The sequence below is a fragment of the Macaca mulatta genome, chromosome 1, assembly GCF_049350105.2.
Source record: "Macaca mulatta isolate MMU2019108-1 chromosome 1, T2T-MMU8v2.0, whole genome shotgun sequence".
In the NCBI taxonomy this organism is placed as follows: domain Eukaryota; kingdom Metazoa; phylum Chordata; class Mammalia; order Primates; family Cercopithecidae; genus Macaca; species Macaca mulatta.
The window spans coordinates 181,385,954-181,402,877 of NC_133406.1; the positions used below are offsets into that span (position 1 = coordinate 181,385,954).

A 16,924-nucleotide genomic window follows, 5' to 3' on the forward strand; every position below is an offset into this window, starting at 1 on the left:
TTCCCTTGTTCCATAGGCCTAATTAATTGTGGCTTCTTTGCCAATCCATTTCATCTTTGTAAACCTCCAATTTAGCAAGTATAATTATTTATGCATCTATCTTTCCTAGAGAATACAGAGTTCCCGTATTATAAATCTTTGTTTCCCCAGTGAGTAATGTCCCCATAACAAGTGATGAGTAAATGCAGGTCGAGTAAATACATACAATGTCAGGACTTTGGAGGCAAAATATTTCTGATGAAATGTCAGAGAGAAGCAGAAAGGCCAAAAATGAGGTCTAGATTCTGATGCTGGCTCTCATCTCAACAAGTCATCCTTTCTGGACCTTGGTTTTCTCATCTTAAAGGAAAAGGATAGCACCAGATGTTCTCTAAGACTCCTGTCAACTCAAGTATCTTCTAATTGTTCTGCTTTTGTGAAACAGCAGAGATTCTACTTTTTTGGCTAAGGGATCCACATCTGAAGGCAGTTAGAAATAACCACAAAGTAGGGTACAAGACAGAAATAGACTCTAGTATAGTGGAAAGGATGTTAGATTAGACTAGAAAATCCAGGTTTAAGTTTTGTCTCTACTGCTTCCTTACAACTATATGATTTTGCTCAGATAAATTATTTCTTTTCTGGGAACTTTATTTTTCTCATTTGCAACATGGGAAGAATAAATCTGTAGCAAAGGGCTTGTCAGGATTAAATTGGTAGTACATACTATAATTCTGTCTACCCAAAACAAGAGAATTGCTATTTTGATTGCTATCACTCTCACCAATTTTGAGCTTTGAATGATCTACCTAGAAAACCAGAGGGACTTTTTGAGAGTTTCTTAAAAAGAGATCATTGATATTCAATTACTGGCCAGGAGTTCACACTCTAAATTTTGCAGTCAAAGTCTTTACAGTGTTCACTCTGCTAACTGCTTGATTCCACGGTTACAGTCCTCAATCACTCCAGCTTTGAAGTTAGGCATGAATTAGATCGTCTTCAGTTTCTACATTGGGATGAAAATTATTCAGTGGTGAATTGTCTCATAAACTGTGGTCAAATGTACCATCAAACAACACAATAGACAATGTAAGCAGTATAATAATTTCTCAGTGACGCTGGGATGGAGTGCGAGGGCTCCCAGGCCTCAGAGAAGTTGATACATATCTGCTCAAATAAAGCACTGTTTTCTTCTTGATCTCATCGAGAATAACCTCAGATGTCAATTGTGTATCTCTATGTCTGTGTATTTATATATACTAGCTTATGACTCATATAATCCAGGCAACAAAAAATATAAAGTATTTCACAATGTTTTTATGATGAGAGTTTAGAAGTATATGGCGTTCTCAGCTCCCTCTTAGAATCCATCTATTGACCCACAGCTGAACTTCCTGAATGACATGACAATACAGATGAGAGAAGCAGCCGCCCAATTGTCTACATGTACCCTTAGTACCACTCATCCCTCCTGTCCCTATAAAAAATACTGAGAAGCAGCAAGCTCATGGTCTGAAAGTCTCAGGCATCACTCTAAAATTCTTGCTGAGACCATAGAATTGTAAGGCAGCCGGTAGGGTTCTGGAGTGAACCCCAGGCCCAGAGAGAAGCTGGACTCTGAGGAAAGTGGCCACTCAACTGCCTCCCCCATCTCCTGTCCAACATATTCTTCCAGAGAAGTGGGAGAGGGCACAGGGAAAAGAAAAAGGTGTGAGAGTCATTTCACAGTTTGTCAAGATAAGAATTCGTGCACGTAGGCCAGGCATGGTGGCCTATAATCCCAGGACTTTGGGAGGCAAAGGCTGGCAGATCACTTGAGGTCAGGAGTTCAAGACTACCCTGGCCAACATGGTGAAACCCCATCTCTACTAAAAATACAAAAAATTAGCCAGGCGTGGTGGCGAGTGCCTGTAATCCCAGCTACTCAAGAGGCTGAGGAAGGAGAATCGCTTGAACCTGGGAGGCGGAGGTTGCAGTGAGCCAAGATCACACTACTGCGCTCCAGCCTAGGTGACAGAGCAAGACTCCATCTTGAAAAAAAAAAAAAAACAATTTGTGCACCTACTCTTTTTAGCATAATAGCATTGGCTTTATCGTCTACTCATTTCAATGGGTACTTGGCAAATACTGCTTTCTGTTAGTGATTGTATTTTTCTATACAAAATATGAGTAGTGTAGTATGATGGTGAAGAGCTCAGACTCTGAGATGAGAGAATTTGGGGCCAAATGCTGGCTCTGCCATTTATCAACTACGTGACTTTGGGCAAGTTATAAACGCTTATTGGTCTCAGTTTTTTATGTCTGTAAAGGGAGATAATCTTTTCTCCTACCTTGTAATTGTTATAAATAAAGTTTTCAGTGCCACAAAAGAAATAGCACTCGAATATTCAATTTTCCTTTGTTCTTCTCAGCAAGGCAATTTACTTCTGTAGAAGGGTGCACCTTCACAGATGGAGCAATGGTGAGTGCACACCTGGACAAGGGAGGGGAAGCGGTTCTTATTCCTGACGCACGTGGCTAATATAAGGATGCTAAGATGACTAATGAGATATTACCTATAAGGCACTGAGAATAGGACTCAGCACCTGGGAAAACTGGCTACCATAAGCAGAAAACTGAAACTGGACCCCTTCCTTACACTTTATATAAAAATTAACTCAAGATGGATTAAAGACTTAAATGTAAAACCTAAAACCGTAAAAACCCTAGAAGAAAATCTAGGCAATACCATTCAGGACATAGGCATGGACAAAGATTTTATGATGAAATCACCAAAAGCAATAGCAACAAAAGCTAAAGTTGACAAATGGGTTCTAATTAAACTAAAGAACTTCTGCACAGCAAAATAAACTATCATCAGAGTGAACAGGAAACCTACAGAATGGGAGAAAATTTTTGCAACCTACCTATCTGACAAAGGTCTAATATCCAGAATTTACAAGGAACTTAAACAAATTTACAAGAAAAAAACAAACAACCCAATCAAAAAGTGGACAAAGGACATGAAGAGATACTTCTCAAAAGAAGACATTTATGTGGCCAACAAACATACGAAGAAAAGCTCAACATCACTGATCATTAAAGAAATGCAAATCAAAACCACAATGAAATACCATCTCATGCCAGTTAGAATGGTGATTATTAAAAAGTTAAGAAATAACAGATGCTGGCAAGGCTGTGAAGAAACACTTTTTTTCTGTTTTTTCCTTATATTTACCTAATATTGACTAAAAATTTAGAGAACAAATACTGACAGATCAGCAAATCTGTAGTCATAATGGGAAATTTAAAATCATATCTCTCAGAGATGAGACACACAATATTAGGTAAATATAGGAACACTTTTACACTGTTGGTGGAAATATAAATTAGTTCAACCATTGTGGAAGACAGTGTAGTGATTCCTCAGGGATCTGGAACCAGAATTACCATTTGATCCAGCAATCCCATTATTAAGTATATATGTAAAGGAATATAAATCATTCTACTATAAAGACACATGCACACGTATGTTTATTGCAGCACTATTTATAATAGCAAAGACATGGAACCAACCCAAAAGCCCATCAATGATAGACTGGATAAAGAAAACGTGGTACATATACATCATCAAATACTATGCAGCCATAAAAATGAATGAGATCATGTTTCTTTGCAGGAACATGGATGAAGCTGGGAGCCATCATCCTTAGCAAACTATCACAGGAACAGAAAACCAAACACCACATGTCCTCACTCATAAGTGGGAGCTGGACAATGAGAACACATGGGCACAGGGAGGGGAACAACACACACCGGGGCCTGTCATGGGGGGCAAGAGGTGGGAGAGCATCAGGACAAATAGCTAATACATGCAGGGCTTAATACCTAGATGACGGGTTGGTAGGTGCAGCAAACCACCATGGCATATGTTTACCTATGTAACAAACCTGCATGTTCTGCACATGTATCCCAAACTTTAGGTGGAAAAAAAAAGAAAAAGAAAAGAAAAAATACTTCTCAGTACCTAGATTTTTTCAGTGCATGTCAGCTGCTTATTATTCTACCTTGTGAGCTGCTTAAGGGCAAAGACTATGAATTCATTCATTCAACAAGCAATTACCAAGCATGTCCTGTGTGCCAGGCACTGGATTTATAGAGACGGTTAGCACACTAGTACCAGATAACAGAGTCTAGTGGAGATCAATAAGTACATTTCTACAAATATGGGCATGAGTCCTATGTGAGGTATATAGAAGATAATAAGGGACCTCAGTGTTATAATGATTAATTTTGCCCAAGAGAGCCAAGAAGAATTCAACCTTGAAGTTGGAAAGGAATATACCAGATTCAAAAGGCATAGAGAGCTTTCTAGGGGAAGTGCATGTTAGATACCAATATCTATATATAGGAATATAGGAATATATATACCTATATATATTCAAGATTGAACATATGTATACATATGGAAGATTGTTAAATCATCTCTGAGAGATATGATTTTAAATTTCCCATTATGACTACAGATTTGCTAATCTGTCAGTATTTGTTCTCTAAATTTTTAGTCAATATTAGGTAAATATAAGTTTATGATTGTTATATCTTCCTGGAGGAGGTTCTTTTCATTATTACCTAGTATTTTTTATTTCTACTAATGTTCTTTTCTTAATTTGTTTTTGGTCAAATACTAATATTGTTACCAGCTTTATTTGATTCATATGTTACATCTTGTTTCATACAATTTAGTTTCAATCTTTGGGTCACTTTGTTTTGAATATGTCCCTTTCATGAAGTGTATAGCCAAATGACCTAAAAATCTAATGTGATCATCTCTAGCTTTTAATAAAAGAATTTAATTCATTTACCGTTATTTTGATTACTACTTTTTTGGGTATATTTTTACCGTTTTATTTTGTGTTTCTTTTTTCTTCTTACTAATGAATATCATTTGATGGTTCTTTTTTTTTTTTTTTTTTTTTTTTTTTGAGACGGAGTCTCACTCTGTCGCCCAGGCTGGAGTGCAGTGGCCAGATCTCAGCTCACTGCAAGCTCTGCCTCCGGGGTTTACGCCATTCTCCTGCCTCAGCCTCCCGAGTAGCTGGGACTACAGGCGCCTGCCACCTCGCCCGGCTAATTTTTTGTATTTTTTAGTAGAGACGGGGTTTCACTGTGTTAGCCAGGATGGTCTCGATCTCCCGACCTCGTGATCCGCCCGTCTCGGCCTCCCAAAGTGCTGGGATTACAGGCTTGAGCCACCGCGCCCGGCCATTTGATGGTTCTTAAAACAAGTCTTTATAGGTAACAAATACACTTCTTATTTTGTGAACATGAATATGGTTTTATTTTTCCTACCGCTTTTTATGGGTCTGAACTGTATTTCTCCCTGACCCCCAAATTTATATGTTGAAGCTCTAATGCCCAGTACCTTACAATGTGACTGTTTAGAGATAGAGCCTGTAAAGGGAGTGATTAAGTTAAAATGAGGCTGTTTGTGTAGGCCCAAATCCAATATGACCAGTGCCCTTTTAAGAAAAGGGAAATTGGACACATAAAGAGACACCGGGGATGTCCATACATAGGGAAAAGACTATATGAGGGCACAGTGAGAAGACAACCATTTGCAGGCCAAGAAGAGAGGCCTTGGGAGAAACCCAAACTGCCAACACCTTGATCCTGGACTTCTAACCTGAAAGACTGTAAGAAAATAAATTTCTGTTGTTTAAGCCAGCTGGTCTGTGATATTTTGTTATAGCAGCCCTAGCAAACTCATACACTCTTGAATGACAGTAATGTAGGGTGTAGAAGTCTAAGTCAAATATTTTCCTCTCAAACACTTTGAAGATGTCTGTTTTCTTCTGGCAGAGATTGCTGCTCATGAATTACTTGCTGTCAGATTCACTGTCATTCTGTGGTAGGTAATTTGTCCATTTTCTATAGTAGGTTTGAAGATATTCTTTGTATCCATGATGTTGTGCACTTTTTATGTCAGTATAGTTTTATTTTTATTTATCTTTTGGCCCTCTTGTGTTTTCAGTCTCAGTCCAGTGGTCTATTTTCTATGCTGAAAAATTTTCATTCATTGTCTTTTCAAATACTGCTTTTCCAACCTTCTCTAGAAGTGAGCCGATCATAGTTAGCTTGGCTCAAGTCCTAGTTGCACAGCTGTTCTGCTCCCTGCTGGAGCTTTATAGAAACTCCAACCCTGGGCAACAGGTGGTGTAACATTAAGCCTCCTTTTGTGGATAGGAGAGTCCTCCCCTAGATGCTCAGTTTTAGTGCATGCCAGTCAGTCTGGTTCCCTGCCACATTTGGTTCTCAATGCCCCAGAAATTCAACTGCCAGCTGTCTTGGATAGTTAGGTGAAGAGCCTTGTGGAACACACCTTTGGCTCCCTGATTACTGCTATGTGTTTTCTTTTATTTATAGATCACAGAGATGCTTATCTTTCTTTCTTTTAACTGTGATTTTCAGAAACTTTTTATTTTAAAATAATGTTGGACTTACAAAAGAGTTTCAGAGATAGTATAGAAAGTTCCCATATACGTTTCACACAACTTATCCTAATGTTAACATCTTATATAACACAGTTAGGTTTTTAATTTTTTGCTTTTTTGTACTGAATATTTGACACTCAAAGGCAATGGAAGCATGAATGCACTGAGCCACCTTGACCAAAAGCTCTAAACCAGAAATGTTCCCATTGATTAGCCGTTTAATCATCCATCCATTCATTCAACAAGAATGTCTTCAGCTTATGATGTTAGCACTGTCCTAGGCACAAGGAACATGGCAGTAAACAGACCAGGCAAACATTTCTGTCCCTGTGTTGTCAAAATGCTAGTGTTAGAGATAGACATAAAGAATATAAAAATGGTAAAATCTATAGTGTATTAAATAGAGGTAGATACTTAGGAGAAAAGGAAAGCATGGGGGAGAGGATAAGAAGTGTTAGGGGATAGTGGGGGATTGTTTGCAGTATTCAGTCTGAGCCTGGGAAGGCCTCTTTGAGAAGGACAATTGAATGAATACCTAGAGAGGTGTGGGCGTGAGCTGTACAAATATCAGGGGAAAACAGTCCTCTAAGTAACCATGAGAACTAGGCATTATAACCACAAGGAAACAGGTTTAGAGGAATTAAGAAACTTGTTTCTGCATACAGCCAATAAATGGAAGAACTGTGATTTGAATCCAGGTCTTCCTGACCCCAGAGCTTGTGCTGTTATCTGGGTAGCTAAGCATAGATTTACAAAAAGTCATGTATATCCCTTCAAAGGGTGCATTCTGGTCCTTTTACTCACGTAACAGTACAAATCCATGGTGTTCTCATAAACCTTTCAAGAAAACCCTAGAAATCTATTTACAGAGTACTTGAGGTTTTTCAACAAGTTGTTTTTGTTGAACTAGCTGAGCATCATAAAATATGACTTTGACCTTTCCAGCCAGTGGTCCAGGAGCTGGAGTGGTCATGGCCAGTCTGGAAGGTGGCCAGTGCCTCTGTGTAGGGGAGCTCATTTGTCAGCTCCCACACCAATAGGAAAGCTAATAATTCTTCTCTAGAGTGTTTGTTCTTATTTTGCTACCTTTGAGCACTCATATCATCCACTTTTCTTCAAAATATATCATGGAAAAGAGCCTTTATGAGTAAGCCCTACTGATTCTTACAAAACAGAGAGACAACCAGTTTATGTTAGAATGGGTTTGGACTACAGGGGATTTTAAAGGACAGCACATATGATTTGTTCTTTAGAAGCCATGTAACAATATTAACCTGTGCCCAAGAGGAGGTCTCATGGGGTCGTTTTAGTGTTTGTAAGACTCTCCTGAAGTGTTTAAACATAGATTCCTGAGCCCGACCTTCAGGAATGGGATTCAAGTCATCAAGGATGATAAAGCATCTGCCTATTCAGCACTTATCCCTCCCACAAGTGACCTTCTTTTTGGTTCAGAAGGTCAAATGCAGATTCCTCCTGAAGAAATTAATGGCCTCTCCAGGATAGACCCCAGCCTACCTCACCAAAGATTTATTAATTTTGTCACTGTCATCTCTCCTCCATGCTCCTTGTTCCTTACTCCTTCCCTTCATCATCCCATGTACATACGTCCTGACCATGGCACACTAGTTCCTATTTCCTTGAACTTTTCCACTCATATAGTTTTGTTCCAGTGAGTTGAGTTCCTTGCCTGAAAAGCTTTTTCTCTCATCCTTGCATGTCAAGTTCCCACTCCTTGTTCAAGACTCCATTCACCCTATAAGCCTTCCTAATCTTTCAGCTAAAATTAATTCTTCCCTTTTTGTGTTTCCATAGTTTGGGGAAAAAAAGGAGGAGGAGGAGAGAAAAGAGGAGGACGAAGAGGAGAGAAGGAGGATAGGGAGAAAGAAGAAGAAAATGAAGAGAAAAAGGAGGTGGGGAGGGGAGGAAAGATGAGGAGAAAGAGGAAAGAGAAGAAAGTGAAAAAGAGATACTGCTATGGTGGATCTTAACATGGCTTGCCCTCAATTGGTCCAAATGGGTGACTTTTATCCTTCTATCCTTCAGAGGCATAGCTTTTTTTTTTTTTTTAGAAGAATATATTCACTAAATCTTTGTTAACTCAAGAGGAGAATTGTTAGCAATTAGCACGTTAATAGTGTGAAATAAGTGGAGTTCTAACTAAGTGCTAAAAATTATTGGTCTCCTATGCAGATGAAATGGCCCTGCTATATCCTTGCCTATATACTTGTATGCTTGGCTCAGAAATTCCTCTTTTGATTCTTTTTCACATTTCAACTTTTACCCTAAGCTTTAGCTCGGATCTAATTGGAATTCTTGAAAGTCACTTGGAGTTGGGCTCTGCATTCTTGCTGAGGCTGTGTAGTACACCAGGGTGAAGAGTAATAAGCATAGAGCTTGGGCATAGTGGCTCACACCTGTAATCCTAGCACTTTGGGAGGTCGAGGTGGGAAGATCACTTGAGGCCAGGAATACAAGGCCAGCCTGGGCAACATAGAGAGACCCTGTCTCTTCAAAAGTTAATAGAAATTAGCTGAGCATGGTGGTGCACACCTGTAGTCCTAGATACTCAGGAGGCTGAGGCCAGAAGATAGCTTGAGCCCAGGAGTTCAAGGCTGCAGTGAGCTATTATTGGCACTGCACTCCCGAGTAAAAACATGTCTCTTTAAAATAATAATAATAATAAACATAGACTCTAGAGCCAATAATTCTACCCATTGCCAAATTGCAAAACATGTCTTTTAGCAAAACCAGTCTACCTTAGAAAATAAGTGTGTTTCCTCTCCATTTCTTAAAACGTGGATAACACTTCCCTCGGAGGCTTTTATAAGAATTAAATGAGAAGATATATGAAGGACATTAACACAAAGACTAATTCAGAGTTAGTGCAAAATAAAAGGTATAATTATGATTCTGATTCCTAATGATGATTCCTTCTCCAAAGGCACTGTCAGAAAAGAGCTGTTCTCAGTGGGCCCATTTTCAGCCCCTGTACTTATACCACGTGAGCAAAAGCAGCTCTGCAGTTGCTCACGCCTCTTTATGGTATTTAACCTTCTCTGATTGACTTGATTCAAAGTGATTACCTCCTTCTGCTCCTGGTTCCTTTCTTTCCCAATTCAGTGAGGGCATTCTGGCTTTGGTGCTGCCTCTTCCCAACTCTGTAGAGAGCAGCTCCTGGAAGAATGAAGCTGGATGTGAGTCCTCCAAGAAAGCACAACAATGGCATTCTACACATTAATTTTAACTTTGCATTTGGAAATAATTTCAGACTTACAAAGAAGACTTTCCTGTCTACCTTTTTATCCAAATTCGCCAAATGTTAATTTCTTTTTCACATACCCATTGTATAATAATTAAATTTAGGAAAAGAACATTGATGCAATATTAGTATCTAATCTATGGCCCTAATTCAAATTTCTTCAGTTGTTCCACAAATATCCTTTTCTTCTGGTTCAGCGTCCAATTCAGTATCACACAATATATTTCATTGTGATGTCTCCTTGATCACCTTTAATCTGGTACATTTCCTGATTTGACTTGATATATAATGTATGACTTAATACTTTTGAGGAGAACTGACCATTTTGTAGATTGTTCGTCAGTTAGTCTGATGTTTCCTCATAATTAAATTCCGGTTTTGCATTTTTAGCAAGAATATGATGAAATGATGTTGTGTCCTTCTAAATGCATTATATCAGAAGGCACATAGTGTCCATTCGTCCCATTACTGGTGATGTTAACTATGATCCCTTCCTCAAGGTGCTGTCAAAGTGGAGATATTGTGGACCTATGTGAAGATTCTGTTTCTCATCATTTTTTTTTTGTTGTTCACTAATTTTAGTATCTATTGAAGATGCTTGCCTGAAACAATAATTACTTTCTGGTTGCCAAATGGTGATTTCTATTTTCCTCATTTCCTTCCTAAACGCTTCTTAGTTAGAATTCTACTTTAACAAAGAGATTTTCCTTCTCATTTTTCATTCATTCATATGTTTATTCATTTATATCAGTATGAACTCATAGATACTTACTTTAGTGTCTGATTATAATTTTTATATTCACGATTTTGTGGCTAACATTACCCTAGATGTGGCCATTGAAAATCCTTTCAAGCTGGCCACTGAATCCTTTTGAAATGTTCTTACATTATTAGCTTGTTTTTCCTTCTGAAAATTACGTGGAAGCTGTGGCAGATCAGGAAAATAAAGCCTTTCTGACCCATCCCAGTGAATTTAAGCAACTCTGTTGGTCGCCCTGCCCTTTCAATGACTATAATTTAGCTGTGCCAACATGCTATTTTATGTAACCTATACATAGGTGTTATCCAAATGGTGCTTGTGTGTATATTTGTTTCTTCAATAATTGCTATGTGATCTATCATTATTTCCTCTCTATTGGTAGTTTCCTTGAAAAATTTTCAAACCCAACAACACAATTCCCCATGGCCTCTTGAGCTCTAAAACACGCTTTTTCTGCATTGTTCTGGCACTGCATTCTATTTAATTAACATTTGATTTTGCATTGCAAGACCCTGATATACATTAAAAGGTCACCACCCAGTCATTTATCTTTTAAAGTAACTAGACTGGTTATTTTTTTAAAGTTCCATCAGGTTAAAATGGTTAGCAATTTTTCTCCTTGCAGTGTCCCTTCAGCCTGGACCAGACGGATAATAGATCAGTGTAGGTTCAGATGCATTACAACATTAGTCATCAATTAGGTTTAAACCAGCACTGTAATATATCATTTATCTTGCCTGCCACGGCTCTTTTGAACATTTAATTTTTTAAGGCCTCTTAGGGTTTTTTTTTCTTTCTTTCTAACTGGCCTCCTGCCTCTCTCCTTTGTCTCCGACACAGCCATGTCCTTAAGGAACAATAAAAATTAGATTTGTTTGACCTACTCTCAGGGTTCGTTTCAGCGAGATGGATTTTAATAGCTTTGACTGGTTGGGCAGACAGCTTTTATGTAATATTCCAGACATTTACGCACTGTCTTTTGCTGAGCCCTGAGCAGGTGTGTACGTGAGAGGATGTGTCTGTGTGCCACTAAAGAGCTCCTTACTATTCCTTTCACATCAAATAATCCTCTGGGAAACTGCTTACTCCTAGATATGATGGGCATCTCATTAAGTGCTCAAGTCATTGGCATGTCTTTCTCCTCCTAATAACTTTGTTTTAATCTCCTACATTCAGCACTTATTGCACTGTTAATGTGAAAGGGATGCCCTTTGCTCAATGAGGTCTTTCTGAGTTGACTTGGGTTGTGATGGGTTCTTCCTGTTTTTTTTTTTCAGGTGGCTGACAACACCTTCTACATGAATATTCTGATTCAGCATTTCTCATTGCAAGGTGGATTGAGGTCATAGGGAGAGCAAGGGCTTCTTAGCCACTTTCCCCATGGCTTGAATGGTAATTCTGTCTTTATCAAATGAGCTGCGGTCTGACTTCAAGCTGGTGACCTCCCCTTCCTGTGTCTCAGTGTCCACCATACTAGAATAATGATAATACTTCTCTTGCAATGTAGTCACCAGTTTTCTGCAAAAGTATGGAAGTCTCTGGAGTGCCTGACACAATAGCAGGGATTTTTTTTTTTTAAGCAACTCTAAATTCAGGTTTGTTGTTGTTGTTGTTGTTGTTGTCATCGTTGTTGTTGTTGCTGTTGCTTTGCAAGGAGTGTATAATAATATTCATTCCACAAAAATTTACTGAATATCTACTTGGTTCCTGGTACTCTTGTAGACAGGAATAGCATCAAAACAAAGATTTTGGCCCTCATGAAGGTTAAATTCTTGAGGGATAAATCAATAGTAGATAAAGTAGGTAAGTAAAATATTGGTATGTTAGATAGTGCTAGGCACTAGGGAGAAAAAGATAGAGTAGGTTGTTGAAATGGTTAAATAAGATAATATATACAATATTCCTAGATGGTGTCTGGCAATAATCAGTAGTCAATTAATAACACTTATTTTTATCAATCATTCATTCATTATTTCACATTTATTCAACATCTGTTGAAATTATGCTTTGGGCTAGGCACAGATGCTGTGATTCTTGTGTCTTTTGAAACTTTGAAGAATACAGTTCTGCTCCCCTCTCCTCCCCTTCCTCCTCTTCCCTTCCCTTCCTCTTCCTTTCTTTCCTTTCTTTTCTTTCTTTCTTTCTTTCTTTCTTTCTTTCTTTCTTTCTTTCTTTCTTTCTTTCTTTCTTTCTTTCTCTTTCTCTTTTTTCTTTCTTTTTCTCTCTTTTCTTTCTTTTTCTCTCCTTTCTTTCTTCTTTCTTTCTCTTTCTCTTTTTCTTTTTCTCTCTTTTCTTTCTTTTTCTCTTCTTTCTTTCTCTTTCTTTCTTTCTCTTTTTTCTTTCTTTTTCTCTCTTTTCTTTTTCTCTCCTTTCTTTCTTCTTTCTCTTTCTCTTTTTTCTTTTTCTCTCTTTTCTTTCTTTTTCTCTTCTTTCTTTCTCTTTCTCTCTCTCTTTCTTTCCTTCCTTCCTTCCTTCCTTCCTTCCTTCCTTCCTTCCTTCTTTCCTTCTTTCTCTCATTGTATTCCCACTTTCTACCAGCACTTTGCTAAGTTGCTAGGATAAAGAGATGAACAGAGTGGTAGGTTCCTGTCTGCAAGTTATTCGTAGTCGATGGAATCTCAGCTATGACAGAAGCCAAAGAATCATGGAGACAAGAGGATAATTCAATACGGAATAGAAGGAGATTGAATTTAAGAAAGGCAGGGTGGGAGAAAGGACATCAGTTTGAGAGATCTAGCTTCTGCAGGCTACTGGCAAGACACACTTGCAATTTCCTGATGCTGATGGTAATGTCTGTCAATGACTCAGGCTGCTATATGACCTCCTCTCATTCCTCAGCTATTTCTTTGAAGCCGCTTCAAGATCCAATAACTGGGTAAAAGCAGGCCTTGCATGTAGGGAGACTCAAACCAAGTGGCTTTACTGTTAGAGAGGTCTTCAGGCTTCTGTTGGAAGAACAGCTGTAAGCTACTGGCTGACTTGAAATTTCTTATGTTGGGAAAAAGATTCAATGGGGAAAATGAGTAAAATTAGCTGAGATGTTTCCATATTTTAACATATTGAGATGACCAAATTTTGATTTTGACCCTACCAAGAATTTGTTGTTTGATTGTGTGCTCTGAAAAAGGTAGTGGTTGAATTAAATAAACTTCTGGCTCTGAAAATAATTCTACAGAATTAGTTAATCACTCTATACTCATTCATATAGTTGCTAACCTAACCATCCATTTACTTATTCTTTTATTCTTATTTATGTATTTTTATTCATCTGTGTTTTTGAGCATCTTCTTTCTGCGAGGCATTGTGCTGTATGCTGCGTTACAATACAGTGTGGTTCTAGTAACCAAAAACTGAGCACTCTGAACTGTAGTTTTTGGAGATTATTTAAATTCTCTTTGATTTTACTAGAAGACATTTAAAAATAACAACAACATCAATCCTTCCTCAGCTTTACTATACAGCATAGTAGCCCTGTGAATGAGACAGGACAAGTACAATTCCCTTTTGTTCCCATTCCACAGAAAAGGAAATCAAGGCACTGAGAAATCTAGTGGGAATAGCGTGTACTGGCCTGGGTGCTAGTAATACAAGGTGAACAAGGACAGTGACCAACCATTTCAGTTTGCCAAAGACTGTCCCAGTTTTAAAACTGAAAGCACAACATGCTAGAAGATAAACCAGGGCAGTCGGTCACTCAAGAATCCCTGTAAAATTGTTCCCACATTACAGAACACTAAGTGTCATGACAGGTACATGAATAAAATCAGAAGACATTTGTTTCATGAAGAAACTGGTGATGAGATAAAAACATTGTATTATGATGTTACAATGGCCAATTTAGACCCCTTCCCTTTACTCTCTGAGTGCTAAATGGCAAGTTCAAGGAGCACAGGCTATTCTTGGAAGGATATATTACTTTGGACATTTCTGGACTATAGTTTTACTTTAGGTAAGGTAGTGGGGGAAAGGGGAGACAAAATTATCTGAATGCTATGAATAAATCACTTTGCATCCCATACAACTCTACACTTCTTGGAGCAGATGGCTCCCTGCCTCTGGTTCCTTTTTAAAACATAGCATTATATTACATCTGCTCTTTTTTAAAAAAACCAACAACACAGAACTAATAACCAGACCAATTCATCAAATGAAGAGGGTAGTGGACTGGGGGTCAGAAAAAGCTCAGGGTTTTTAAAAAATTTGAAACCTTAGGAAAGTTCATTTCTCTCCTGGGGTCTCAGCATTTCCACCTGGAAAGAGGCACAGCCATGCCTGCCTCAACACTTTCCCCAACCCCTTGCAAAATGGCCTGAACTCTAGGAAGGAAGACCCAAATGACCATCACTTCATGTGGAGAGTATTCTGTTTTGATTAACAAATAATCCTGGCTGTAGTATTAAATCATGTATGACCTTAGATTACTTAGCCTTTCTGGATTTCACTTTACTCATCTACAAATTGGGAGCCTGTAAACCAACAAAGTATTGTTATAAGGATTAGTGATAACATAAGCAAAGCTCACTGCACAGTACAAGACCCTGGGTAAGATAAATAAGATGTCTGGAGACCTTAGTTTTGGCTCCAAGATTGTCTCTGACTTCATAAGACAATTATTCCATGAAAATTATATTCGCATTGATGAATCAAACACTTTCTGGAGCAAATATGATTGATTCAGTTTGTATTTTTGATTGAATTCCTGTACAGCACAGTTCGCCATTTCTGATCTTTCCCATTTTAATTTTACTATAATAAAATATTTCTTTATAAATTATGAAGGAAATATTCTATGAATCAATCAGTATTTTTTACATGACGAACTGAGTATAGCTTCTGTCACTTCAGGTTTTCTTTTGTGAACATTAATTCCATAAAATTCAGTTTCAAAATCTATTCTTGTTTAGGAAGAGTTGATATTTTTGTTAATTTGTAGTCAGTAACATATTCTACTATATGTGGTTTTCATCCATTATATTTTGCATCAAATATTTCTACCCATAGTGTTCATTAAGGATCCGAAAGTCATTAAACATAAGACTGAGAAGTAGCATGTGTGCTTTTTTAAAGCGAAGGATAGAGAGCATTACTATAGCAAGGAAGAAGTATGACATGAGTCAGAGTCAAAGTGGTGGGATCAAAACATCCTTCTTCATTCCCAATCTCTCCCTTACTCTCCTTCACCCTGGACTGGGCTTTTGACATTGGCATTCTCCTGATCCCCAACTGAGCTGGCTGTACTCTTTGCACAGCATTATTGAAGAGAATAGAGACATTAAAGGGCTTTGCATCCTTGTTGCTTTCTCTGTTGTCCTTCATGCTCAGAGACAGCCTCTTTTTGCTTTTTACTAGCTCATTCCAGCAGAGCTTGCACCTGAGTTTGCAAGAACCTTGTTTTAGCAAAAAAAAAAAACCCTTATTTTGAACACAAATTTGTGGTGAGAAGTAAAAGACACAGTGTTGACAAAGAATCTCGCATAATGTCTGACATGGTGGCCCTTAATCTACAGGAATTTGTTCTTCTATCCTTGCCCCTGGGCTTGTTCTTTTCTCAGGGAGACAAGGAGGCCCAATGGAAGAGGCATGTGCTTCAGAATCAGACTGATCTGGGTTAAAATCTGAATTTTCCCATTTTTTAGCTGTTACTGGATGAGTTATTTCATTTATCTGAGCTTCAGTTTTGTTAGTAATAAAATGGGAGAAAAATATTTTTTATATATGAGCATTGTTGCAAAAGATAAATGGCAATACATGTAAAACATCCACTCAGGAACTGGGAATACATAGTCCCTGCTCACATACGGTGTAGGGAGGGACTCAGACATCAGCAAATAATAATCAAATTAATAAATTATAATAATCATGATGGCGACAATGAAAGGGGTGCTCTAAGGGCAAATAAGAAAATCTAATGTCATTGGGGCTTGGGAGTGTCATTCAAACCATGGTACACATGATGGTTATGCCACATTTTCATATATGTGTATGTATTAGTCTGTTTTCAAGCTGCTGATAAAGACATATCCAAGGCTGGATAATTTATAAAGAAAAAGAGGTTTAATGGGCTCATAGCTCCACATGGCTGTGGAGACTTCACAACTATGGCAGAAGGCAAAAGGCATGTCTTATATGGCGGCAGGCAAGAGAGAAAATGAGAGTCAAGCAAAAGGGGTTTCCCCGTATAAAACCATCAGATCTCATGAGACTTATTCTCTACCACGAGAACAGTATGGGAGATACTGCCCCCGTGATTCAATTGTCTTCCACTGGGTCCCTCCCACAACACGTGGAAGTTATGGGAGCTACAATTCAAGATGAGATTTGGGTGGGAACACAGCCAAACCATATCAGTGTGTGTATGTGTTCTTGTGTATGTGTGTGTGAACAGTGATACAAGTACAGTTTCTGTAATTAGGCAGATGTGACCTGAATTTTTATTTTTACCACATATAAGTG

General features: G+C 38.2%; 1 long non-coding RNA gene across 1 annotated transcript in view; it reads left to right on the plus strand.

Moving 5' to 3' along the window:
- The window catches only part of LOC144338568 (uncharacterized), a 62,038-nt gene extending 48,397 nt beyond the window's left edge, over positions 1-13,641 (plus strand). The window contains exon 3 of the long non-coding RNA XR_013412803.1: positions 11,749-13,641. This is a non-coding gene — a long non-coding RNA (uncharacterized LOC144338568). The remainder of the gene's footprint in view (positions 1-11,748) is intronic.
- Positions 13,642-16,924: the final 3,283 nt, after the last annotated feature.